The sequence below is a fragment of the Pelodiscus sinensis genome, chromosome 18 (genome assembly GCF_049634645.1).
Source record: "Pelodiscus sinensis isolate JC-2024 chromosome 18, ASM4963464v1, whole genome shotgun sequence".
In the NCBI taxonomy this organism is placed as follows: domain Eukaryota; kingdom Metazoa; phylum Chordata; order Testudines; family Trionychidae; genus Pelodiscus; species Pelodiscus sinensis.
The window spans coordinates 12,240,121-12,267,534 of record NC_134728.1 but is presented as its reverse complement, the minus strand read 5'-3'; the positions used below and the strand labels follow the sequence as shown (position 1 = coordinate 12,267,534).

The following is a 27,414-nucleotide window of genomic DNA, read 5'->3' as shown; positions in this document are numbered from 1 at the left end:
AAATTGTATGGCCTTTGTAAGTACAGTAAGATAGACATAGGCCCTGTTTAATGATTACAAGCATACTGATCAGTCACTGACTTTAGGAGAACTGGTGGTGATTGGTTTCATAATTGAGGTACTTTAGTCTGGTTTTTGTGTTCACTCCTCACTGAAGATGTCTGCATACTTACAATTTCAGCCACTTTTTCATTCTGACAATGAATGGCATCTCTACCTGCTACTCTTCTCCGCATCTCACCTGCAACTGACATTCTCTCCCCAAATTTGGAACATTACAATTACAGCTACTACTAGTTTGTATTTTGTGGGGCATTTTCACCAATTCTGTCAATTGTTTCATAATCTGTCATCTATTTCATTTTCCTTTCATAGTGTACAACAACATGTTTTTTGGATACAAAAGCAGATGGGATAATTAAGCTCATACAGTTGACAGAATTGTACCAATTTAATTGATCACACTGGAACAGGACTACTCAACTTTGGAAGCCCCAGGGACCACAGTGATACTCACAGCACATGCCAAGGGCTGCAACTTAAGTGTGGTTGCATATAAATGCAACTATACACAAATAACTTGTTTCAGACTGATGGGCATGAATGCAAAGCACTTCCCACAGTGTCCCAGCATTCCCATGTAGAATAGTGATAGAAATGTAGCCGTGTTAGTCTGGGGTAGTTGAAGCAAAATGCAGGACAATGTAGCACTTTAAAGACTAACAAGATGGTTTATTAGATGATGAGCTTTCGTGGGCCAGACCCACTTTTTTTGATCTGAGGAAGTGGGTCTGGCCCACGAAAGCTCATCATCTAATAAACCATCTTGTTAGTCTTTAAAGTGCTACATTGTCCTGCATTTTGCTCCAGCATTCCCAGTCTCTTCTTCCTGGGGGCTAGAAATGTTGACACTATACCCATCTGTTCCAGCCAACCCGTCCACTTGTGTCTTTCAATGCTCACCCCACCTGGGAGAAGCCTTGCCATTGAGGAGCGTGTTCCCAGTGGAGGCCATTTTCAAGGGCTCCCACTCGCAGGTCGCGTGTTGAGTCCCACATAAACCCAAGCTTCACCGCGGGCCACAAACAAATGGACTGCGTGCTTAGTAGCCCTGCACTTCTAGAAAAAGCTTTTATATGTAATGTATGATAAGTTGCTTGACAAGTCACTAGGGATGTTAGTGTGTATCTGTTTACATGATTAACTGATAAGCCTGGCCTCACTGGTTAATCCTAAAGGTTGTGTTCCCTCCCCCCCCCTTGTTGCCTTTGTTTCAGAGACAGTAAGGTGTGGGGAGGCGGGAACTGTATGTGCTGGCTCCTACAGAGCTGCCTGCAGCCCTAGCCCTGCTGCCTCCCACAGAGGCAGCAGCACGGGGGGGGGGGGGGGGGGGGCAGGCGCACAGATGGGAGTCAGTGGGGGGAAGGGAGGGGAGAGTTGACTTAAAACCAGATCCCTGTGAGTGTCGGCTCCTGCCCCCCTGCACTGCAGCCTATGATAGAGATACTGCAGTGAAGGAGAGGGAGCAGGTAGGAGCCAGTATACATGGGAAGCCAGTCCCTGCGTGTACCAGCTCCCATGGAGCCACCTGCCCCTCTGCATGTAAATGTGTAACTGGGAAAAAAATTCAGCAGTTACATGTTTAAAAAAAACGTTAACATCCTTATAAGTCACCCAGTTGATGATTCATATCTATTTAGTAAGACTGTTGACTAAACACCGTTAATTCAAATTCTCAAAGAATTGTGTGGATATTTGTGGTTAATTTTTGCCAATACACATGCAGATTTTACATCCCGGCAAAGCTTTATAATACATAGATTTCAATTACAGCACAGAATACAAAATGTATTTCAAATATTTGTGATGTAAAATGATAAAGAAATATACAAGTTTTAGTGCAATCTGAGTTGTGAAAGTATAACTTAATGTTGCTTTTTTGGTTACATAACTGCACTTAAAGTGTAAAACTTTAGAACCTACAAGTCCTCTTCTACTTCTTGTTCAACCAGTTGCTAAGACAAAGAAGTTTGTTTACATTTATGGGAGATACTGATACCTTCTTATTTACAATATCACCTGAATGTGAAAACAGGTGTTTGCATGGTTCTTTTGTAGCTGGCATTGGAATATGTATGCCAGATATACTGAATGTTCTTATGCTTCTTCATTCTCTGGCCACCATTCCAGAGGACATGCTTCTATGCTGATGGATGCTTGTTAAAAAAAAGTGTTTATTAAATTTGTGACTGAAATGTGTAGGAGAATTATATAGTGGAATGTGTAAAACACAAGAGACATATTTCATGTTCTAGAATTCTCAGATGACCCAGAAACATTCATTTTAAGAACAGTTTCACAGCTGATTTGACAAAGTGCAAAGAAAGTAAAGAGATTTATAAAAAATAGCTACTGCACTCGACCCAAGGTTAAAGAATCTGAGGTACAGTCCAAAATCTAAGAGGGATGAGGTGTGGATCATGCTTTCAGAAGTATCAGAGTGTTGCTAAAATTCTGCTGATGGCATCTGACTCATATGATGAAACTGACCATGCATCGATCTGCTGTGCTTTGGATCGTTATCAAACAGAACCCATCATCAGTATGGAGATGTGCTCTGGAGTAGTGGTTGAAACATGAAGGGATAGATGAATATTTAGTGAATCTGGCACGTAAATTTCTTGTGATTCTAGCTACAGTAGTGCCATATGAATCTGTTCTCACTTTCAGTTGACATAGACAAGTGGGCAGCATTATTTCCTGCAAGTGTAAACAAACTTATTTGTCTGAGCAGTTGACTGAACAAGTAGTAGAACTGAGTGGACTTGTAGGTAGAGAGGCCTGCAAATCTGCAGTTATCCCGTCTACATCCACAGGTATCTGCATCCGTGGAAGTGTGTGCGGATAGTTGCAGCTCTTTTTGCAGATATGGATGTGGCTGCAGATACAAATTTTGTATCCACTCAGGGCTATACTTCTAGGCTCTAAAATGGTTTTATTTTTGAATGCAGTTTTTTGTACATAAGTCTACATTTGTAAGTTCAGCTTTCATGATAGTGTAGTACAGTACTTGTATTAGATGTATTGAAAACATTGTTTCTTTTGTTTATATTTAATAAAATATATAGTGAGCATTGCATGCTTTGTATTCTGTGTTAACAAATATTTGAACACATAGGAAACATACAAAATATTTAAATAAATGTTATTCTGTTATTGTTTAACAGTGCTATTAACTGCACAATTAATTGTGATTTAATCACTGGACACCCTATAATATAGCTGTCAGAATAAAGACCAGTTACAGATAAGTAGATTTTTTGAATTCAGCATTGTACTGTTCAAACTGAGATGAATCACTAGTCACGCTACCTAATATTGCAATGGTTTAAGAATTACAAAAATGTGAGTTTCTTTCTAGACTTAATTATTTTTGTTGCTTTCCTCTCAACTTTCTCCAGTTTATCCAAATCTTTTCTAAAGTGTGGTGCCCAGCACTGCACTAAGTCCTCAACTGGAGTATAATCAGTGCTGAGTAGAGTGGAAAAGTGACCTCTTGTGTTTTGCTTGCATCACTCCTGCTCATGCATCAGGGAATACTGTTTGCTTTTTTTTTTTGCAAAACTGTTTAATTTTTTTACTCATATTTAATTTGTGATCTGCTATAATCCCCAGAGCCTTCCCCCCCCCCCCCATACTCCTTCCTAGGCAGTTTCCCATTTTATATTCATAGAATCATAGAATAATAGGACTGGAAGGGACCTCGAGAGGTCATCGAGTCCAGCCCCCCGCCCTCAAGGCAGGACCAAGCTCCGTCTACACCATCCCTGACAGATGTCTATCTAACCTGTTCTTAAATATCTCCAGAGAGGGAGATTCCACCACCTCCCTTGGCAATTTATTCCAATATTTGACCACCCTGACAGGAATTTTTTCCTAATGTCCAATCTAAACCTCCCCTGCTGCACTTTAAGCCCATTACTCCTTGTCCTGTCCTCAGAAACCAAGAGGAACAAATTTTCTCCTTCCTCCTTGTGACACCCTTTTAGATATTTGAAAACTGCTATCATGTCCCCCCTTAATCTTCTTTTTTCCAAACTAAACAAGCCCAGTTCATGAAGCCTGGCTTCATAGGTCATGTTCTCTAAACCTTTAATCATTCTTGTCGCTCTTCTCTGTACCCTTTCCAATTTCTCCACATCTTTCTTGAAATGTGGCGCCCAGAACTGGACACAGTACTCCAGCTGAGGCCTAACTAGTGCAGAGTAGAGCGGCAGAATGACTTCACGAGTTTTGCTTACAACACACCTGTTGATACAACCTAGAATCATATTTGCTTTTTTTGCAACAGCATCACACTGTTGACTCATATTCAACTTGTGGTCCACTATGACCCCTAGATCCCTTTCCGCCATGCTCCTTCCTAGACAGTCGCTTCCCATCTTGTATGTATGGAACTGATTGTTCCTTCCTAAGTGGAGCACTTTGCATTTCTCTTTATTAAACCTCATCCTGTTTACCTCTGACCATTTCTCTAACTTGCTAAGGTCATTTTGAATTATGTCCCTATCCTCCAAAGAAGTTGCAACCCCACCCAGTTTGGTATCATCTGCAAACTTAATAAGCGTACTCTCTATCCCAATATCTACATCATTGATGAAGATATTGAACAGTACGGGTCCCAAAACAGACCCTTGAGGAACTCCACTTGCTATCCCTTTCCAGCAGGATTTAGAACCGTTAACAACTCTGACTACTGTTATCCAGCCAATTATGCACCCACCTTATCGTGGCCCTATCTAAGTTATATTTGCCTAGTTTATCAATAAGAATATCATGCGAGACCGTATCAAATGCCTTACTAAAGTCTAGGTATATGACATCCACCGCTTCTCCCTTATCCACAAGGCTCGTTATCTTATCAAAGAAAGCTATCAGATTAGTTTGGCATGACTTGTTCTTCATAAACCCATGCTGGCTATTCCCTGAATCAATAATTCAGTTGATTATTTGTTCCATCACGTAGTACTATGCATTTGTCCTTATTTAATTTCATCTCTGCGCTGGGGGTGGGGAGCTAGCTTTTAAGCCATCTCCTCATGGGCACTAGCTCCCACTCTGTATCAGAGGCAGCAGGGAGAGTGCATTTAGTCAACAAGATTTACCGATAAACCCAGGCTTATCAGTTAATTGTGTAATTGTCTACAAGATGACATCCCTAAGTCTAGTGTCTGCCTTTAGAATTTCTTATGTCTACTTTACAAGACACAGATTATCCTTTGGATAAACTAGAACAGCTACCTCATTCTGATTTCACACTACTGAAATAATTCCTTTGTAGCAAGCAGAATTTCACTGGGGGTAAGAGTTTGAGATCAGAATCATATTATGCCTGATTAGAGTCTTATTTAGACCAGTAAATATCTGAACTTGCACATACATAATTAGGAACATTATCCAGCCACTGTATTTGTTGTGAACTGTCAGTCCTATATATATATTGATTATGATTATTTATCTGTATTGCTAGGGCTCCCTAGCAGCCCTGATCATGCACCAGGACCCCATTATGCTAGGGGCTATATACACACTGAACAAAAAGAAGGTCCCTTCCCCAAAGTGTTTGCCATCTCAGTGTAAGACAGACAGATGGGGCATTACAAGGAAGAAATTTTCCAATCTAGTGTCAGTTCCCATTTTTTGGGATGGGTTTTTATGCATCCTTGAAACGAAGACATTCCATTACCATAGAAACAGTCTTCTGTGTCATCATGGACATCACTGCAGTTGTGTTGTTATGGTAACATTCATCACCACAGCTGCAGTAACGTTAAGTATTTAAAGTAATTGCAAGATTTAGCTGTTTGGTAACATGTATCCAATACTAACTCCTCCTTTAAAGCAGAATTTTAATAAAATAACCCCATTCTCGTGTTTGTTTCCATATACAGAAAAGATATAAGAGGCACCTCTTTTTCATAGATCTTCTTGACTATTTAAAAATGCATCTTAAGTCCAGCAATGCAATTAAAGATAACAATGGTCCTTCCATATTCATAACCATGAAATACTCATCATGGACCATGAACTCTGACTTGACTGCAAAATCTGCATATTGTAGGGCAGGACTAGAGGTGCCCCACATTCTATTGTTTGCCTGGCTTCAATTATTAGTCCTGGTCTGGGGAAGGATAGGACTTTCTCTTCCCCTGCAGTAGCTACTTTTGGAGCTAGGTTTAATCCACCTCTGGGAACCTCTTCCAGCTGTAGGAAGCTCTATGGCTGCTGTGATGGATAGGAAGAGTGCTGACCCTTTGACCTAAGGGGTTAAACTCAGTAGGCTAGCAAGAGTTTTGGCAGGGGACCAAAAGAACCAATGGGGATATAGTGCTGAAATTTGAGTTGTATTTAGATAACTTATAATCTTCCCACAAGAAGAGCAAGGTAAGGGCTGGAGGAAGCAGATGCAGTAATCAGAATTACCATTCCGATAAATATTGGACATGGTAGTGAACTGGGCCTTGAAGTACAGATCACCCTGGATCATGAGTAAAGGAAAAAAATGTGTATTTTTCTCTTTATTTTGGTTAAACTCTGTATATGGAGTTTATGCCTTCTTTCCCCCACTCACCATTTAAGTTACAGCCCAAAGAACTAGGATACTTTGTGTCTTTGATCTGTTCTTTTCTTAGAAATTCTGTAACACCTAGCAACCAAGTATATCTTTTTGTTTGGTTGTTAAAATCATCTTGAAGGCAATAGTTTGATTCTTGTGTCCTGGAAGGTAACAGGAGGACATAGGAGATAGTGTGTTTGTGCTTTTTGCTTCTTTCTTCAAGTTGTCTTGGGGCACCCCCAGGGACGGAATTCAAGTATTAAATCACTTGGAGGCAGCTACCCCAAAAGTCAGTAAATCTGTGACACTGGGGAGTTTTTGTAAGCAGAGCCTGTAGAGTCAAGGTATTTAAGGTCCCTTGTGGGCCTCCATCTTCTGCATTCAGCATGCCAGAGTGGGGAATAGCCCTGACAGCTGCTAACTGGGAGCTCAGCTTAGAAGGCAGCACAGAAGTGAGGGTGGCTATCTGCCCCCAGCCCAGGTGGTAGGCTGTCACTCCAACTGTCACCACCCTTTCCCCACAGAGAGGCTTTGACTCCAGTTGTCATCACCTCCTCTCCATCCAGGGCTATCATCGCACCCTCCCCCAGTCCAGAAAGGCGCAGCTCTAGCTGTCAGCTCCTGACTTGGATTGGAGACTTTGGCTCAAGCTGTCACCCCTTGAGCAGGGAGTCTACCCAATCAGTTGTCTGCCCCCTGCCAGTACAGGAAGTGTCTGGGGAAAAAACCCAGACATATGGTAACCCATACCTCCCAACCCTCACTTCCGCACTGCTGCAGTCAGTGACACTAGCTTTAGAGCTAAGCGCCTGTCCATCAGCCACTGCTCTCTGGCTGCGCAACTCTGAAGGCAGTACCCCGGCCAGCAGCAGCTCAGAAGTAAGGCTGGCAGTTCCATGAACCCCCTATGATAGCCTTGTGACCTCTTCCAAGATGCACTTGTGTCTGGATGCTTATGGTGACACCACTCTGAAATTTCATACATAAAATAGCTGTAACTGTGAAATTGACTATTTTAAAAATCCTTTGTCCATGAAATTGACCTAAATATATTGTCAGTTTGGTAGGTTTCTACATATAGCCCACTACTGGTAAGTTGAAAACCAAAATCCACTTCCCCATTTCTCATCCATACAATTCCTTTTACTTTTCAAAAGTTTGGGAAAACAAATACAGCATGCCCTGAAGATTGTCAGGATATTTTCAGACTAGTAGGGACAAAATCCCTCACAAATAATGCCATAGCTACCAGCCTCCTCTTGTTTCTGCTAATGAAGCTCCATTACAAGTCCCAACTTTGGCAATATGGCAAATAGTGGCTATACTGCTTCAATGCTTCTGAATCAATTTATCCTGATTAGATGTATTAAGGGGAATATAGGGAAAAAATGGCCAAAACACTCTTCTGAACGATCAAATCAAGGTGCTAAATAGGGATGTTAAATATAGTGTAATTGAGTAGTCATGAAGCCACATGAAAACTTAGTTCTTATGTGACTATTTGATAGGTCCCAGGAGCAGGGCTAGCAGCCAGTGCACTCCTAGTCAGCCCCCTGCCACCCTGTACTGCTGCCTGTGATAGAGACAGCAGTACAGGATGGCAGATAGGAGCCTGTCCATGAGGGAAGCCAGTTTTAAAACCAGCCCCTTAAGCAGACCAGCTGCCTACCACCCTGTGCTTCTGCCTGTGATTCAGAGGCAGCAGCATGGGGTGGTAGCAGCCCCTGTCTGTGTGTGGGGGGGTCCCAGTTCCTCACAGACAGAGGCTGTTGTTGCATGCAGAGCAGTCTTTGCATGGACTTCAGACTCCCCCAGCAGACAGAGGCTGCTTTGCATCAGCCTCCCTTGCCCTTTCTGCTGCCTCTGTATCAGCTGCTGATAGAGGCAACAGCATGGGGAGGAGGACAGAGGCTTGCAGGCAGTACCACAGAGCAGGGGCAGGGGGAGGGGGGGAAGAAAGAGGAGAAGAACTGGCTTTTAAACATGTAATCGACCAGATTAACTGATAAGCCTAGGATAAGAATGGTCATCTCCACAATGACATCCTAGTCCTAAACATTATATTTTGAGAAGGTAAGCAGAAGAAGAATTGTGTTGTCAATTGCCTAATATACTATTGTAACAGAACATTAGTAATAGTTTATGAAGTGTACATGTTCCTGTAACCAGGCATGACTCACCACCACAGGCATCTCCTGCTGCTCACTCAGGATTTAGGTCCTTCAGTCCTGGAGCACCCTCTTTCAGCCAGTGTCTCACCCATGGGTACCTGTTTTGTTCTCCACCTCTGGGTACTGTCCTATCACAGCATCCCCAAACTCTGGGGTCCTCCCCCTCTGGGAATCACCAACATCCTCTGCCCCCCTCCCCAATTGCCAGTCTTCACCTCAGGGGCAGCTAGGTCTCTCCTACTCCCTAGCTAGAACACAAGTGAGTCTGAGTCTTTTACCCTACAGGAGTCTTTATTTATACTCCCCTCAGCTGAGCCCTAATTAGCTAGTACCTGCCTCAGCTGTAGGGGGTTTGCTCTCTCAACCCTCTCTAAGGGTTGCATTTTACCCTTAAAGAGCCAGTATGGGGCAGATGCCCCATCACAATTCCCAAATCCTGTGTCAATGGAAGGTTATAGAACAAGGGTGGGGAACTTCAGGCCTGGGGGCTGCATGTGGCCCCCGGCTTGCCTGGATCCAGCCCGCAAGGCTTATAGAGCCCCCTGTATTGGAGAGTCTGTGCTGGTGATCCAGCCTTCCTGCCACCCACTCACAGGGCTGGAGTGCACAAAATCTACTAGCCTGGGGCCGGCCCCCTAGGCACTGGTGTATGAGAGGAATGTGAGGAGTGTTTTTTTCCTTCTCAGTCAGGGCCTTCTCACATTGCTTCTCACTTGTGTGTGGCTCCCAACTGATTTTTCTGTGGATCATATGTACCCACATCTTTATTTTCAGAGGCTCTAGGAGTGATAATTGTATGTGCATAAAACCTCTTAAAAGCAGGCCATATGTTTAGTTTTAAAAGAGTTTCTCTTGAATTGAAATATTTTTAAATTTCTTTAAAATGTCCCCTTTGTTGTTTTTTCCCCATTGGAATAATTATTTCTGTTTTTACTTTGTAGGACTGTGTTAAATCTCCGTTCTTTTTCTGACCGTACACTACATAAAGAGCTACAATACAGTTTTTGGCTTTGTAGAAATCAAACTGATTCATCAACATATCATTCTGTCAATCTTGACGAGCTTCAAAAAGAGTTCTGTTCAGCACTCTGTTAGCAGGGTCTGTTTCAGGAGTCCATGTACATTCCAAACAAGACTTTCATGAAAGCAAACAGGTAAACTTTGGATCACCATATATATATTGGATGCTGACTTTCTGCTTGGATCACTGAAATTTTATAACACAGTACTGTTAAAAACTTGCTAAGAGATTAAATGAGAGTTCATATTTGTATATAGATTTAAGTATGTTGTAAAAGAGACTACACATATGCAAGCACATTTCCTTAGTACCTCATAGATAATGAGTAATCATGTCATGTTTGTGTTAAACGTTAAGGAAACCCCATAATTTTGGATTGGGAAACCAAACAGTTGTTTGTGGTGTTATAGAAAGAAACCTCTCACTGAAGGGGTTGTTGGCCATAAAACTGAAAACTGTAAAAAATAACGTGGTAAAATTGGATGCCTGCATTTCAAGATTCCAAGGCAATAATGTCCCACACAGCTGAAGCAGCAGTTGCACTTACACCAGCCAACAAGGTATTCCATTTAATCAACATTTTTCCACAAGAAGGGCAGATCGTGAGGTTAAGAAGGTCATATAACCTCCAACTACATGTTTAGTAGTTTACAATTAAATCAGAACCTGATGGAAATCACAAAGGGGAAGCAGTCATTACAGGAAACAAAATGTGGAATACTTTCTAGTTCTTTTCACTCAACCTCTTGTTTTTCTGGGACGTTAATGGTTTAAAAGAAAAGTTCTGCACATACGTGTAATCATTCTAAAAGTACTTTTAAAAACAATCCCTGTAACTACTCTTTTAAGTGTAATTTCATTTTGCAGTTGAGTAAACTGAGGCAGATAGCTTAGGTGACTTAGTCAATGCTCTAAAAGATATAAGAGCTTGGAATAAAATCCAGGAATCTTGAAACTTCTAGTTGCCAAACAGTACTAAATCGTGCTTCATTGTTTAAAATTGTAATACCAAAAATCTGTCCTTTTTGATATATTAAATGGTAAACAGAGAGATAGCAAAATTAAAAAGTGAAGTGGCAAAATTTCACATGGTATAAAACTGCTCAAGATAATTAAGTCCAAAGCAAACTGTGAAGAGCTTCAAAAGGATCTCATAAAACTAGGTCAGTAGGCAACAAAATGTTGATTAATGCATTTTGGAAAACATAATTTCAACTATACATATAAAATGCTGGGTATTAAATTAGCTTTGACCATGCAAGAGAGAGATCTTGGGGTTATTGTGGATAGTTCACTGAAAACATCCACTTGGCATGCAATATCTGTAAAAAAAAAGCAAACAACATTTCAGGAATCATTCAGAAAGGGATAGAGAACAAGACAGAGAATATCTTATTGTCTTAATATAAATCTGTGGTATGCCCTCATCTTGAATACTGCGTGCAGATGTGGTCACCTCATCTCAGAAAAGATATCTTGGCATTGGAAAAAGTTCAGAAAAGAGCAACACAAATGATGAGGGGTATGGAACGGCTACTGTATGACGAGAGGTTAATAAGGCTATATGTACACTGACATGTAAAGTATTGATAGTTACAGCGCTGCTCATAGACAGCTGCATGGAACATGCTGTTGTGTGTCCTTGTGATTGTGGAGTACGTCCACATTAGAAGCTCTTGCAGTGCCATAGAGAACAGTGCATTGTGGCTACCTCACTGTGCAGCTGGCCACAAGGTGCTTTGGGAAGAGTTTGCAATGCAGCATGGAGCAGTCAGCATCACATGATGAAGGTTTCCCAATCCCCTTGTTCTATGGCCGGGTTGGCCGCCTTTTCAAACCAAAGAGCCAAACTACATCAAAATTCAGAACAGGTGGTCAACAAAGAGCTGTATAAGAATGTCCATTTGCAAGATTGAAAATATACAACTTAATATTATTGATAATTGACATGATTAATAATAGCATAAATGAAATGTACTCACAGACTTTATTTAATGGGACTTCTGCTGCATTTCTTTGAAGTTTATATCATAACTGGTCAAATCCAGCTTCATGCACGCATTCAGACTGTCTTCTGTCAATCTTATGGCAGAGGGCTGTGGATGTGAGGGATGGGGGCCCAGAGCAGGGGGTTCAGGTATATGATGGGCTCAGGTTTGGAGTGTGGGGGGTGCAAGAATATTATGATGCTGTGGTCAGATGGGGGCTGGGCTCCAACTGGGGGCTTGTTGGCCAGCCTTTATTTTTAAATAAAATAAATATTATGTCCACCACAAAAAGTTTCAACATTGTCTTTTTTTATGGCAGGGGTTGGGAACCTTTTTTGGGTTGGGAACCACTGACCCACAGAAAAATTAGTGAGGGACCACACGAGTGAAAAGAAAAAACAAAGCAAAACAAAACAAAAACAAAATCCTTAAAAAAAATCCCCAACCCTCACTGATGTGGCCCCCAACAGAAACACCTCACTCCTCTGGTGTTCCAGGTCCATGGTGGGGGAGGGGCAAGGAGGATTGAGGTTGAAGACTTCAGGCAAGATTTGCTCGTGGTGTTCCACGATTTTTTGGGTCCCCCTAGGCTCTGTAGTGGTGCCAAAAATGAGGGGTTAAGTGTGTGGACAGGGCTGCCAATGAGTGGGATAGGGATGGGGGTACAGGATCTGGGCGGCAGATAGGGTGCAGGAGGGGGTGAGGGTGCAAAGTCTGGGTGGGAGGTAGGGTGTCTGGCCAGGAGGGAAAGGGCAAGAGCAAGGGAAGATGAAGTGTGTGACCAGGAGGGAGACAGGATGCAGGAGCAAGGGAGGGTGGAGGAGCTGCCTGGGGGTAGGGTGTGTGGCTGACAGGAGGGTGTCTGGTCAGAGGGGAGGGGAGAGGAACAGGTAAGGATGTAATAGTATAGTCAATTAACCGATAAGCAAAAGCTATGGACTACATGCATTTCCCTCCTCCCCACCAGTAAATTTTTTAGCAGACTGGCCAGCAGCCCTGCTCAGTCCTGGCTCACGCTGGGTCTGGGACCTACTCCCGCTGCAGCTCTGCATTTAAATTGTATTAGGAGCTAGGTGGGCAGGTAGCCTGACTTGTGCCGGGTCTGGGAGCTCAAACGCCCCCTAGACAGGGGCTGCTGCCACCCTACGCTGCTGACTCTTTATCAGAGGCAGCAGCAGCACAGGGCAACAGGCAGCTGGTCTGCAAGGGGAGCTGGCTTTTAAACTGGCTCCCCTCATGGGCCAGCTCCCACCTGATATAGAGGCAGTAGCGCAGAGTGGCAGGGGGGCTCTTTGGGATTGAGGCCAGAGTGCACTGGCTGCCGGCCCTGCCCCTGGGGACTATAAAATAGTCGAGTAACCAATAAGAATTCATGAGGTTACTCGGATATTCAATTAATCAATATTTAACATCCTTAGCTGGGGGTAGGTGTCTGGCCAGGGGAGAGGGAGCAGAAGCAGGGAAGGGTGCAAGAGCAGGCTGGGGGTAGGGTGTCTAGCCAGGGAGGAAGGTGCAGGAACAGACTGGGGGTAGATGTCTGAACGGGGGAGGAGAAGAAAGGGAGCAGGAGCAGGCCGGGAGTGTGGGGTCTCGGTGAGCATGGTGGGGGTGTGGGATCTAGGCTTGAGGGGGTGGAGGGCTATCAGCCGATGGTCAGGGCAGTGTGTGTGTGTGTGTGTTACACCCAAGTCTTCAACTGCTGAGACACAAGGTCCCGTCGCAGCGGGCAGCCTAGGAGGCTGAAGGGTGCCCTGAGAAAAGGCTTAACGTCTGTGTCTTTACCGCTAGGACTGGGGTCCCGTCGTGGAGGGCAGCCAACAGGCTGACAGACGCCCCAGAGTTTATAGGAAGAGCTTATTACATCTCAGATTTCAACTGCTAGGATACAGGATCCCTTTGCAACGGGCAGTCTAGGGAAGACTGAGAGATGCCCCAACGGATCTGTCCCCTGGGAGTGACACGATCCAAAGTACCCAAGCTCTTCCTCTACCTGTCCCTTATGACTGGCTGAAGTTCTTTTAAATTATGCTTGGTTCTGTTACAGCAACTGAAGGAGTCAGGTTAAAGCTTAAACAGTTACAGGTTTATTAAAGAAGCTTATAAATCATATGGTTACAATGGCTATTGCTCTATTTCTTAACTGCTAGCAAATACAGATCTTATGGTTACATAGGAAAAAGGAAGATAGAAAGTAATGGTACCAAGTGACAGCTTAATCTTTAAAGAGCTCTATTCTATGCATGCACTAAAACAAAAGGACACATACGGGTACAATTTTTACCCCGTTCTGCGTCGCTCGGTCCCAGCCTGTCAGGCCAGGATCAGTCCCTCAATTCCTCTGAAAGACGAAAATACGAGGTGGGCATCCCCGTGGACCTCAGGAGGTCAATCACCTACCTGACCAGCAGATAGATGGTAGACTGACACTCAAAGTGAGTGTGCTGCTGGACCCATCTTTATACCCATGGGGTCACATATTTCTCTTTCTTATCTGTGATGCCAAATGGTGCTGGTCTGTCTTTTGTGACGCCAGTTCTTACAAGGGAGTTGTGAACTTAATTTACACTTGTAAGATTGATAACTAAATTGGGAATACTGGGCATTCTTTTCTCGGTGGGGGTATGTCTACACTACCCCGCTAGTTCGAACTAGCGGGGTAATGTAGGCATACCGCACTTGCAAATGAAGCCCGGGATTTGAATTTCCCGGGCTTCATTTGCATAAGCCGGCCGGCGCCATTTTTAAATGCCGGCTTGTTCGAACCCCGTGCCGCGCGGCTACACGCGGCACGGGCTAGATAGTTCGAACTAGCAAGCCATTCCGCACTATCTGTACGCCTCGTGGAACGAGGTGTACAGATAGTGCGGAATGGCTTGCTAGTTCGAACTATCTAGCCCGTGCCGCGTGTAGCCGCGCGGCACGGGGTTCGAACAAGCCGGCATTTAAAAATGGCGCCGGCCGGCTTATGCAAATGAAGCCCGGGAAATTCAAATCCCGGGCTTCATTTGCAAGTGCGGTATGCCTACATTACCCCCCTAGTTCGAACTAGGGTGGTAGTGTAGACATACCCTGGGAGATTCGTCTCCCAGGGATGACTGTGTGATCGTATCAATATAGGTGCCAGCCAGGGCAGTTCTCGCAGCCTCGAGGTCAGCTTATTGCCTTAATCGCTCTCTTCTCATATCTATGTTTTCAGCTTACTTAGGGTCAGAGGAGCCCGCATATCCTGATCTCACATCAAACCTTCCAAGGCTACGCCGATTTTTATTGCTCCTACTCTGCCCTGTATACAGGCACCTCAGAGGGGCAAGCAAGATTGATGTGACGGGGCGGGGGGGGGGGCTGTGTGGCTACAGGGGCACTTACTTTCACATGCAGGCACCATAGCTTAGGCACTGCCTCCCGCTGCTCCCCATTGGCCAGATTCTGACCAGTTGGAGCAGTAGGGAAAGCCTCCAGGAAACAAGTCCTGCGCTGCTGTCCTCAGCTGGGGGTGAGGGAAGGGAAGCAGCAGTGTACTTTTCCTAGCAAGCCGGATCTGGTGTGGAGCCATCGGGGCTTTTTTGTGCAAAAGCGCGTCTAGATTGGCATGGACGCTTTTCCGCAAAAAGTGCTTTTGCGGAAAAGCGTCCGTGCCAATCTAGATGCTCTTTTCCGAAAATACTTTTAATGGAAAACTTTTCCATTAAAAGCATTTCTGGAAAATCATGCCAGTGTAGATGTAGCCAGAGAGTTTGAACAGCCAGACACCAGCATGGTCAGGAGAGCACAGCAAGGAGCACTGCGAATCAGAAACGCCTTGAAGGACAATTTTATGCAAGGACTCTTTTGCAGTTTTATGCAAGGACTCTGCCACGTGGTTCTCCACAAGTTGCTCCTGCATTCCCTGTGTTTCCCTTTAATGCCCCACCCACCTCTGCAGTTTGAGCAATAAAGAGACCATTGTTCAGTGAACATGAGTTTTTATTAGGGGAAAACAGCAGGGAAGTGGAAGAACTGGGAATGGGAAGGGGACTCAAGAACAGGAGTGGGACTGCCTTCTGCCTCCTGAGGGCCTGGAGTGACCGGCTTCCCTTGGGTTTTCTCCCCCCCCCCTTTTCCTGGGAGCCCTACAGGTGGAAATCATGGAGCTGGTGGAGGAGGGACCAGGGGATATTATCAGGGTAGGTAGGGTTCTGGGAGGTGGCTGTCTTGAGGCAGGATGCCATGAGCTCCATAAGAGCAGTCAGGGAGGCAAACATGGTCTCATGCTGTCTTGCAGGGTACGTCTAAACTACATGGCTCCGTTGACGGAGCCATGTAGATTTATTGTTTTGGCAAAGTCAAATGAAGCCGCGATTTAAATGATCGCGGCTTCATTTAAATTTACATGGCTGCCGCGCTGAGCCAACAAACAGCTGATCAGCTGTTTGTCCACTCAGCGTGCTAGTCTGGACACTCCCCTGCTGACATCAAAGTCCTTTGTCGACAGCCCCGGTAAACCTCATCCCACGAGGAATAACGGGGCTGCCGACAAAGGGCTTTGATGTCGGCAGGGGAGCATCCAGACTAGCGCGCTGAGCGGACAAACAGCTGATCAGCTGTTTGTCGGCTCAGCGTGGCAGCCATGTAAATTTAAATGAAGCTGCGATCATTTAAATCGCGGCTTCATTTGACTTTGCCTATGTGTCTAATCTACATGCCTCTGACGACAGAGGCATGTAGTCTAGACACAGCCGCAAAGTGCTCCTTGGCGGTTCTCCTCTCTTGCTGGTCCACGATCTGGTTCTGCCACTCTGCCTGGATCTTCACCCTGAGGGTGTGCAAGCAGTCCATTTGCTCCCAGAACATGTTCTCCCTCGTGCGTTTGCGCCTGTGGATGTGACTCAGGCAGGCAGATGCCAGAAGAGGTAGAGGACTCACTGAGCTGGCTGCTGTCCCAGCTGCAAAGAAAAGTTACAAGGGCAGACTTTACAGCAGATACGTTGTGTTAAGCCTACCCCTAATCTGTTAGCCTACACCGAAGGTCTTTGCAAAGACAAAGGAGATGTGATCCATGCAAGGCCAAATGTTTGCTTTAAAGAGGGCACTTTACAGCAGATGCACAGACTTCTCAGGGGAGAATCGGAACACACTTGATCTGGAGGCAGCCAGTCATAGTAAGGGGCCAGAGCCTGCAGGCGGGAGTAGGGGGAAGATGCGGGTCATCTTGCTGCTATGTCCAGCACACGCCGGGTTTATTGCTGCTGTGTCCAGCACACGCCGGGTTTATTGCTGCTGTGTCCAGCACATGCTGGGTCTGTTACACTCAGCCTCCCAAGGACACTGGTTCCTTTCCTGCTCAGGGGGCGGGGGAAGATGTATGTCAGCACTCTCCCCAGGAAGCCGCATGTGCTGAATAGGTTCCCCATGCAAGATATCAGTGTTCTTCGAATCACACCAAGTGATTAGGAGCATGTGCTGACTGAATGTGGCCATAAACCCAGGCCTTATGCTGTACTGCTTTGTGGTTCAATAGCTCCAGATCACTTCCTGGTGGGTGGGTGGGTGTGGGAAGGTGTCCTACCACAGAGAACAGAATAAGGCTGGCCCCGCCAAAAATCTTTTGAGGATTAAAGAGTTCCTATGTGAGATCTTCATGGAGCTGTTCAGACATGACTCCTGCTCCATCTGCAGACACATGAAGAAGCTATTCCAGACCTCACATGCTGTGCAGGCACAGAATATGCTGCACCTCACACCCCACTGCGTTAACCTGCTTATAGTTAGACAAAGTTTGTGAAAACACCAGAAGAGCCCTTCTGGGGGTTGGTGCTGGACTGGGAGACATCCTGGATTGGGGAGGGGGTCAAGGCGGGGGCAGGGAGACTGACTCCAGTGACTTGACCAGCTCCTGGCTCTTGGGGATCAGCAGCCATCTATTCGCCTTCTCTTCTACCACCACATTGTCCTCCAGGCTGATGCCAGGCATCTCTTGGCTGGACTCCATGACCACGTTGGGGATTCAGGTCAGGCCACCCCCCCAAAATGGTGTTTAGCTGGTCTAAGATGCAGCATATGTGAAGTGCTGCTTTCTCCTCCTGTGTCTTGTGGTAGGACTGGCGCAGCTCCTTGATCTTGACTACACTGTTGCACATCGCTGGAATATCCTTTAGCTTCCATACAGCTTGTGATCTTGGTGTTCCTCCTTGCTGGTTCAGATCTCATTGAGGATGGCTTCATTTCCCCACACCTTGATGAGGTCCAGGATCTCCTGAACACTTCATGCAGGCACTCTTCTGTGCTTCTGGGAATTGGAGCCTGTGGGAGCAGAAATCCTTGAAGTCGTTGCACTTTTGTTGGGATTACTCAATGCCTTATCCATGTATGCCATGGTGTGCTGCTCATTCACAATGGACTCGCAAAGCTGGCCTCACAGAACAAGCCCTTGTATTGTTCCCAGAGTATTTTGAGCTCAGCAGGAGAGCAGTAGAGGTACAAGTTTTGGCCAGAGCGGGAAGCTGCAGGAGGACTCTCTGAGGCCTGTAGTGTGAACTTTCTGGCAACATTGCATTTACACTAGTGTAAATTCAGCCATACAAGGCTGGGAATAGTGTTACTCCTTGTGAAAAGCAGGAGTACAGAAATTGACTTTTACGGCCCTTAAGGTCAATGCAACAAGTTTGGTAGTGTGGATGCATCATTTAGAAAATTGACCTTATGAGGCTAAACTCCTTGATCTAAACTCCTAGGGTGTGTCTAGACTACATGGCTACGTCGATGGAGCCATATAGATTAGGTAGGATGACAAAGGGAAATGAAGCTGCGATTTAAATAATCGCCGCTTCATTTAAATCAAAATGGCCACTACGCTGTGCTGATCAGCTGATTGTCAGCACAGCGTGGCAGTCTAGACGGGGATCTGCCGACCCCAGAACCCTTTGTCATCAGAGCCTTTATGCCTTGTGAAATGAGGCTTACTGGATCTGCCAACAAAGGGTTCTGGGGTCGGCAGCTCCCCGTCTAGACTGCTGCGTTGTGCCAACAATCAGCTGATCAGCACAGCGCGGCGGTCATTTTGATTTAAATGAAGCAGCGATTATTTAAATTGCAGCTTCATTTCCCTTTTTCGCATAAACTAATCTACATTGCTTCGTCGACAGAGCCATGTAGTTTAGACGTACCCCTAGTGTAAACCAAGCCTAAGTGCCTTGCCAGTGTGGACACCTTGGGAGTTACAGCACTGGGAGCTGATTTATTGCAAAGGTGTGCACTATAATTTGCCAATGTAGACTTGCCTTAGACTAGGACTTTTTAGCTTGGAAAAGAGATGACTAAGTGGGGATATAATAGAGCTCTATAAAATCGTGACTAGTGAGGAAAAAATGAATAAAAACGGTTACTTACCTTCGTAACTGTTGTGCTTTGAGATGTGTTGCTCATGTTCATTCCACTTGGGTGTGCTCATGTCGGGTGCATGGAGTTTTCCCTTAGCGGTACCTGTTGGGCCAATAGGGGAGCCGCCTGGAGTGGCACCGCTATATCAGTGCATATATACCCTTCTTGCCAAAATCCTCCAATGCGGGGGAGGTGGGCAGGAAGTGGAATGGACATGAGCAACACATCTTGTCAACAGTTACAAAGGTAAGTAACCATTTTTTCTTCTTTGAGTGGTTGCTTATATCCCTTCCACTTAGGTGACTCCAAAGCCAAATCTCAGGAGGCAGGGTTGGAGCCTTACAGAGAGACGGACTGCAATACAGCCCTACCTACAGCGGTGTCCTCCCTGGCTTGCTGCACTATGTTATAGTGGTTCACAAAGGTGTGCTCTGATGACCAGGTAGCCGCCCTACAGATCTCTACGATGGGCACCTGAGCAACAAAGGCGGTGGATGATGCCTGGGCACTGGTCAAGTGGGCCATGATAGACGGAGCTGGAACCTGCGCCAGCTCATAGGACGCCTTAATACAGGAGGTGATCCAGGATGAAATACTCTGGGCTGACACAGGTAGACCCTTCATCCTTTCTGCTATGGACACAAACAGTTGGAGGGACTTGTGGAGAGGTTTGGTTGTCTCTAAATAAAAAGCTAAAGCATATCTCACATCTAGAGTGGGTAGAGCCTGTTCTGTCCTGGAGCCATGGGGCTTTTGGTAAAAAACAGGAAGGAAAATGTCCTGGTTAATGTGAAAGTGTGAAACCACCTTGGGCAGGAAGACAGGGTAGGGGCTCAGCCTGACCTTATCCTTAAAAAAAACATATATGGAGAGTCCACTGTTAGGGCTCTCAGTTCCTACACTTGCCTGGCAGAGGTAATAGCCACCAGGAAAGACACCTTCCAGGAGAGGTGCAGGAGAGAGCATGTTGTGGTAAAGGGCTGCTGGTTTGTGTGTGTGGACAGTAAGGAGCAGATTTACTGGAACAAAATGCATGTGCAGTTGCGTAGTAGGACTTTTTCCTGTTGTCTGGCCAAAACGTCCTTTTTTCCTATAGATTTCTACATGTTAGTGGTGCTGTATGTACATGCTTGTATAGCACTTTGAATGAAAAACACTTCAGGATAGTAATTTTCTACACTTACTATTCCCATCTAATTGTAATGTTTTTGGATTTATTGATTAGGACGATGTGTATAGCAGATAAAGATTTGTGGATTGGACCTCAGAATTTGACAGCAACTGTCAACATTTAGATGAAGAAACATTTGTAAGTAAAAATTCTCCCAATTTTTCTTTCTTATATATATAGCAAGGCTATTCAATTAAAATACCATATGACCAAGGATATTTGAGTATGCTGTAAGATCTGAATATCTTTCAGTCAGAATTTATTCAACTGTGCAAAAGCAGAAAAAAGGGAAAAATGAATTTCTAGATAACCACCCACGTAGGATGACAAACAGTGAGCTGGCAAATTACCAAAGTGTAAAAGCATCAGTGAAGGAAGAAATGAACTGGAACATTGAGGAAATATAGATAATATACATTCCACACAATTTATCAACTTTACAGTGAATTTAGACTATGACTATTTAATCTCATCCCTTCCTGTGTATGAATATTCCTCATTTTTTAAATTGTTGAATTGTGCTTGCATACCACAGTGATGAGAATCACGGCAAAACCTATTAATCAATACTGAACTCAAAGTAAATTTGGAGCATTCTTCGTTATATAGACCCATGGTGTCCAACCAGCAAACTAGCCACACTCAACCAGCCAAATAGCCACACTCAACCAGCCAAATAGCCACTTGTGGTGAGTGGCTAGCGTGCTGGACACCATGGAGATAGACAAACAATAGTATAGATAACAGCACATATGGCAATGTAAATATATACAACTTGTCATAACATTTTAGCCTTTTATCATGGGAATAATTATATATATGCTTAAAATAATTAAAAATTATTTGATTCACAATCTTAATATTTTTTAAAAAAAATTCTGAGATCACTTCTCTTTCTTAGTTTAAATGGATCATCACTGGACATTGATTTCTCAAGTGTGACATAAGGAAGGAGATTTATTTTTACCCCCAACTCTGTACTATAATCTTCTCTGGAAGTCCTCAGAGTATTTTTAATTAGCTGAACATGTGTCATGATTCTGAGTTCACTGATTCACTGTGTGAGCCACTGATTCACTGTGTGATTTTAGACAAGTTACTTAATAATTTTGTGCCTCAGTTAAGTCATCTGTATAATGGATATAAAAATTTTGCTGTTTTGATACCCATTCAAAAAGGGGTGTTATGAATCTTAATTCATGTTTGTAAAGTGCTTTAAATTCCTTGGATGAAAGGTGCTATTATTATTGCTACTGGTAGCTTCTGGAAACGGTCCTATTCTTTCTTAGTCAGTAGCATACAAACAGATAAAAATAGATGAAATAATATGTTCTATAATTAAACTTATTAAGGGCTCTGATTGGCTTCATTAGAAAAGCTAAGGTGAGAGCCAAACATTTAAAAATATGAATTATGGATATATGATACAAACTTATAAGAGCTCAAATCCTTATATCCTCCAGGTTTCTAAATTCTTGCTCTCTGGACAACAGAGACAGTTAAAGACATACTTGAACAGTTGCAAAATTCCTTTTAAAGCAAAGTTAGCCATTATTTGGATGTAATTGTTTTACATTTGCATTGCCTTTATGTATGGCATAAAATTATTTAAGTGCATTGGAATTACTATAACTGTGGTGAACAATAGAAGACAGTTAAATACGTTAATAACATTGCCTTACAGGCATGTTCAGTGTCAACATTATTTTATTTTGTGTCTGATACAGTACTTCACACCAGTCTTGAACAGCAAAATTGCCCCGACAGAACGGCAGTCATAGCTGAATATTTTCTACTTATCCAACACAGTTCAGAGAAATTGCCTACATTATTTTTTCATAATTTCCTCCAAATACTAAATGTAGTATTTGGCCTACCGCACACTAAGGACTTTGTTATGCCTTAATTAGGCACAGCTGCAGTGAGAGGGAAGGGACATCACACAAACATCAATTCCTAGCAGTAGCCTCAGAGAAACACATCGGTACAGAATGTTTCTGGTGATGTTAGGGGGAGTATGTACAGAGTCAGTTTTTCCTCCTCACAGAAGTCAGTTGAAGTGTCAGGTTGGGTGGAAGTTCATCAGCAGAGCCAGCCTGTCTATAGAATGAATCAGGATGCCTGCTCAAGGCCCTGCTCTTTTGGAGGGCCCAAGGTGGCCACCCCAACTGTCCTGTGGACAGGAGGGATCAGGGTATTATGAGGGCCTGGTGCAGGGCAACAGGAGGGGGTTGTCCCTGCCCTGCACTCACCATGTGGGCTGCAGGAGCCAAAGTGGCCTGGCAGCTTGCTGCACCCTGCCTCACCGCCTTTCCAGCCTGCTGCACTCAGCTTCTCAGGATGTCTGCTTCCCACTGCTGTTGAGAAGTAGGTGAGGCAGGCTGGGAGAGGGTGGCACAGCGGGGCGAAGCAGACTGCTGGGCTGCTCTGGCTCTTGCCACATGTGTGGTGAGTGAGGGTGGGTGACTCCTGCTGCTGCCATGCTAGGTCCGCCTCCCCCATAATTCTCTGGGCCATGTTGCTCATGGGAGGGGACAAGGAGGCAGAGCAGGGGTAGGACTTGGGAAAGGAGTGGAGTGGAAGTGGGGCCTGTGGCAGTTTGGGGTTGCCAGGTGTCCGGTATTGACCCAGACAATCCGGTATTTTCGCCTCCTGTCCGGTAAAAAAATCCAGAAAATACCAGACACCTAAAATGTCTTATTTCAAATTTGGTAAACCTCATTCTATGAGGAATAACACCAAATTCAAAATAGCTAATTCGAAATAAGTGCTGTGTAGACGCTCATTTCGAATTAGGGGGCCTCCAGCCCTTTCCAGGGTCCCTGGTGGCCACTCTGGGCACAACCAGGAAAACTCGTCTGCTCCCCCCCAACCCCGGAGCCCTTAAAGGGGTAGACTGTGGCCATAGTGCCTGTGCCAGTTGCAAGCCTGTCAGCACCCAGCCAGCAGACTGTGCACCTGGCACAGCATGAGCCAGCAACCCGCTGCCACCCAGCACTCCACCGCTCCCCAGGACCAGGCTGGTGGCTCCCAGGAACATGCCAGGGGCCACAAAAGGCGGGCACCTGCCTGGTCTAGTGCGGAGATTGTGGACCTCATTGAGGTTTGGGGGGAGGCTTCCAGTGCCCACAATCTCTGCACTAGATGCAGGAATGCGGCCGTCTACAGCCTCATGGCTGCCATGTGGCCACCAGAGGCCACGTGCAGCCAGGAGCAGGTGCAGAGCAAGATCAAAGAGCTGCGAAAGGCCTATACCAGGGCCTCCCAACCAGGGGCTAACCCAGAGGCCTGCCCGCAGTATGAGGCCCTGGACCGCATCCTGTGGGTGGGGGGGGTCAGATGGTCCGTGCCCTCCTGGTGGTCATTGACCCCGGGGCAGACGGCCCTGCCCCTGACACAGGGGAAGAGGAGGAAGAGGAGGAGGACGGCAGCCAAGAGCCTCGGGAGCCTGCAGGCAGCGTGCCCTGAACCCAGGACCCCTGAGCTGTACCAGAGAGCCCGTCAGCAGCCTCATCCGAGGCCGGGGAGGCCTCCACATGTGAGTGCCATCACGGTCCCCTTATGTGGGGTGGGGGGTGAGGGGGAGCCTAGGGACCATGCGCGTGGACCTTGCCGACCATGGAGCAGGTGGCAATCTGTGCATCTGCCGTGCCAACGGGACATGTGGCCCCAGCTGGGTGCCATGCAGGGGCCCAGGCCCTGTTCCTCACACGCATATATGTGAAGGCACATGACAGGCTCCTGACCCGGGGGAGAGACACTTCACACTGCCCTCCCTCCAGATGCCCTCTCTACGGCAGGGCACATCTCCCCTCCCCGCCCCCACACAACACTATAGGCAGCACAGGGGCTGGGGTGCAGTCCTGGGCCAGCTCACTCTCCTGGGGATAGCAGGACGTGATGGTGCAGAGACCTCTCGTCCTCACCTTCCAGAGGGGGGCTGGGTTTCACCCACTGTGTCCCCAGGGAGAACTGACCGTTTCTTTTGTTTCACCACAGGTGCAGCACCTGCGAGTGCAGGGCGCACCACCCCGCCTAGAACATCCACTCGCACCCGGGCCAGCAGGTGCACCCTCAACCAGGAGGAGTACCAGAGGCAGCAGCTGCGGTTACAGGGAAGGAGGTCCACAGCCAAGAGCAGTGAGTGCAAGAAGACCTGCAGCTGCGGCAGGAGAGGTTGCGGGAGCTGTGGGAGCAGGGCCGTGCCCTCTGCGAGCACCTGCAGGCCCTGGTGGACCGGTTGCTGCCTCCTTCTGCTCCAGGCCCTGTGGCCACCCCAGCTATCACTCCTCCTTCCACCCCTGCTCCCCCTCCTGTTTCTTCTGCCCCCTCCACCCTGTTCCCCCTGCCCCACCCTCCATACCCCCCCCCAGGAACGCTGAGGCCTCCGCACCCGCAGTGCTGCGAGATGGGGGGGCCGGTAAGACCCCCAACCCTGAGCTTCCCCTCCCCCTTCCTCTCCTTGCTTCCCCCTTCCAGCTCCCTCCTCCTAGGTTTCCCCCCTTCCCTCTCCTGTCCTCATTCCTCCCCTTCTCCCACCCCAGTTAAATAGAGTTTTTTGTGGCAACACAGGTGTTTTTATTGTACATCGGGAAGGGGGGTTAGGGAAGGGAAAGGGGAAAGAGGTAGGGGTGGAATGTAAGGCACAAGGCCCCAGTGGGGCACGCCAGGGGGACTTCAGTCCTCATCCACCTAGAAGCTCTCCCGCAAGGCTTCCTGAAGGGCCTCCCAGCTGGCAGCCATGCAGGTCTGTGCATGCTGGCCAGCCAGGTGGTCAGTATCTGCCATCCAGGCTGGCAGGAAAGCCTCCCCCTTCCTCTCACATAAATTGTGGAGCACACAGCATGCTGTCACCATGTGCGGAATATTGTGCAGGGAGAGGTTGAGGCAGGTGGGGAGGCATCTAAATCGGGTTTTCAGTCGGCCGAAGGCCCCCTCGACCACAATTCAGGCCCAGCTGAGCTTGGCATTGAAGGCCTGCTGGAAGGGGTTGAGGTGTCCCATGTAGTGCTTCATCAGCCAGGGCTGTAGAGGGTAGGCTGCATCCCCCAGCAGGCACGCTGGCATGTCCACGTCCCCGACCCTGATGTGGCGGTCGGGGAAGAAAGTCCCGGAGTGCAGCCTCTGGCACACGGAGGAGTTGTGGTACACCCGTGCATTGTGTGCCTTGCCAGACCAGCTCACATTGATGTCCGTGAACTGGCCCTGGTGGTCAGACACGGCCTGCAGGATCACAGAGAAGTACCCATTCCTGTTGATGTAGAGGGAGGCCTGGTGGTCCGGGGTACGGATGGGGATGTGCATCCCGTCAATTGCCCCCCCACAGTTGGGGAAGCCCAGGGCACCGAACCCCTGGATGACCGTGTCCAGGTCGGTGAGGTAGATGACTCTGCGGAGCAGCACCTTGTTGATGGCCTTGACTCCTGCAGAGAGACACACAAAACCAAGGGTCACTGGGGTGCCCGGGTGGCTGGGAATGTTCATTCCCTGCGACTGCCCTGTGCCCCACTCCCAGGAGCAACCCCCACTGCAATCCTGGCTACCACGGGAGGTCTGTAGTGCAGCTGGGACAGACCGAACCCTCCCGGGGAGGGCACTTACACCACCTCCCGCCCTGTTTTCCCTGGGGCAGACCTTGTCCTCCTTGAAGCCCCCCTTCATGGGCCTGTGGCCAGTGACTGCCGTACCTGCATGAGCACCACTCCAACGGTGGATCTCCCCACGCAGAACCGGTTGCCAACGGATTGGTAGCCATGCGGTGTGGAGAGCTTCCAGAGGGCGAAGGCCACCCGCCTGTGGAGGAGAATGGCAGGCCTCATGCGTGTGTCCTGTTGCTGCAGAGCAGGGGCTAGCCACTCGCAGAGCTCAAGGAAGGTATCCTTCTTCATCCTGAAGTTCTGGGTCCACTGTTGGTCTCCCCAGCACTCCAGGACGATGAGGTCCCACCAGTCGCTGCTGGTGTCCAGATGCCAGATGCAGTGGGGCACGCTGGCGTCTGGGCACCACTCCTCCACAGCCCCCAGGGAGGCAGGGGGAGGGCCAGACACCTGGTCTGCAGCAGAATCAGGCAACCTCCAGCAATTGCTGCCAGGTTTGCAGCAAGACATTCAACATGAGCACCAGAGTGCCCGGGGGTGGCTCTGGCTCCATAGTGCCAAGTGCTGTGGTGTCCCAAATGAGAGCGACCAAAGCAGGAAGAGAGGAAAACGCTTTGCTGTCCCTGAGGGTATGTCTATACTACAAAGTTAATTTGAACTAATGGACATTAGTTCGAATTAACTTTCATAGGCGCTACAATAGCGCTCCGCTAGTTCGAACTTAATTCGAACTAGCGGAGCGCTTAGTTCGAACTAGGTAAACCTCATTCCACGAGGACTAAGCCTAGTTTGAACTTACTAGTTCGAATTAAGGGCTGTGTAGCCCCTTAATTCGAACTAGTGGGAGGCTAGCCCTCCCCAGCTTTCCCTGGTGGCCACTCTGGGCACCACCAGGGAAACTCGTATGCCCCCCTCCCGTCCCAGGAGACCTTAAAGGGGCACGGGCTGGCTACGGTGCCCGTGCCAGGTGCAAGCCTGCCAGCACCCAGCCAGCAGACCCTGCACCTGGCACGCCATGAGCCAGCCACCCGATGCCCCCCAGCCCTCCGCCTCTTCCCAGGACCAGGTTGGCGGCTCTCGGGAGCCTGGCCAGGACCGCACGAGGCGGGCACCTGCCTGGTCTAGTGCAGACATCATGGACCTTGTCCACGACCTCCGCACTAGGCACAGGAAAGCAGCCGTCTAGGGCAGGAGAGCTGCCAGCCTGGCCACCCAGGAGCAGGTTTGCATGAAAATCAGGGTGGTCCATTGAGACCCCCGACCCTGAGCTTACAATGGCCGTACCAGGTCAGACCAAAGGTCCATCTAGTCCAGTAGCCTGTCTGCCGACAGCAGCCAACCCTAGGTATCCTGGAGGGGATGGACCAAAGACAGTGACCAAGCCATTTGTCTCGTGCCATCTATCTCCAGCCTTCCACAAACTTTGGGCAGGGACACCACTCCTACCCCCTGGCTAATACCACTCCATGGACCCAACCTCCATGACTTGATCTC

At 47.2% G+C, this 27,414-nt stretch overlaps 1 long non-coding RNA gene across 2 annotated transcripts in view; it reads left to right on the top strand.

The window, feature by feature from the left end:
* Window positions 1–27,414, top strand: part of LOC112547691 (uncharacterized) — a 31,444-nt gene that overhangs the window by 1,206 nt on the left and 2,824 nt on the right. For both annotated transcript variants that reach the window (XR_012896498.1, XR_012896497.1), the window contains exons 2-3: window positions 9,729–9,941; window positions 20,378–20,461. This is a non-coding gene — a long non-coding RNA (uncharacterized LOC112547691). The remainder of the gene's footprint in view (window positions 1–9,728; window positions 9,942–20,377; window positions 20,462–27,414) is intronic.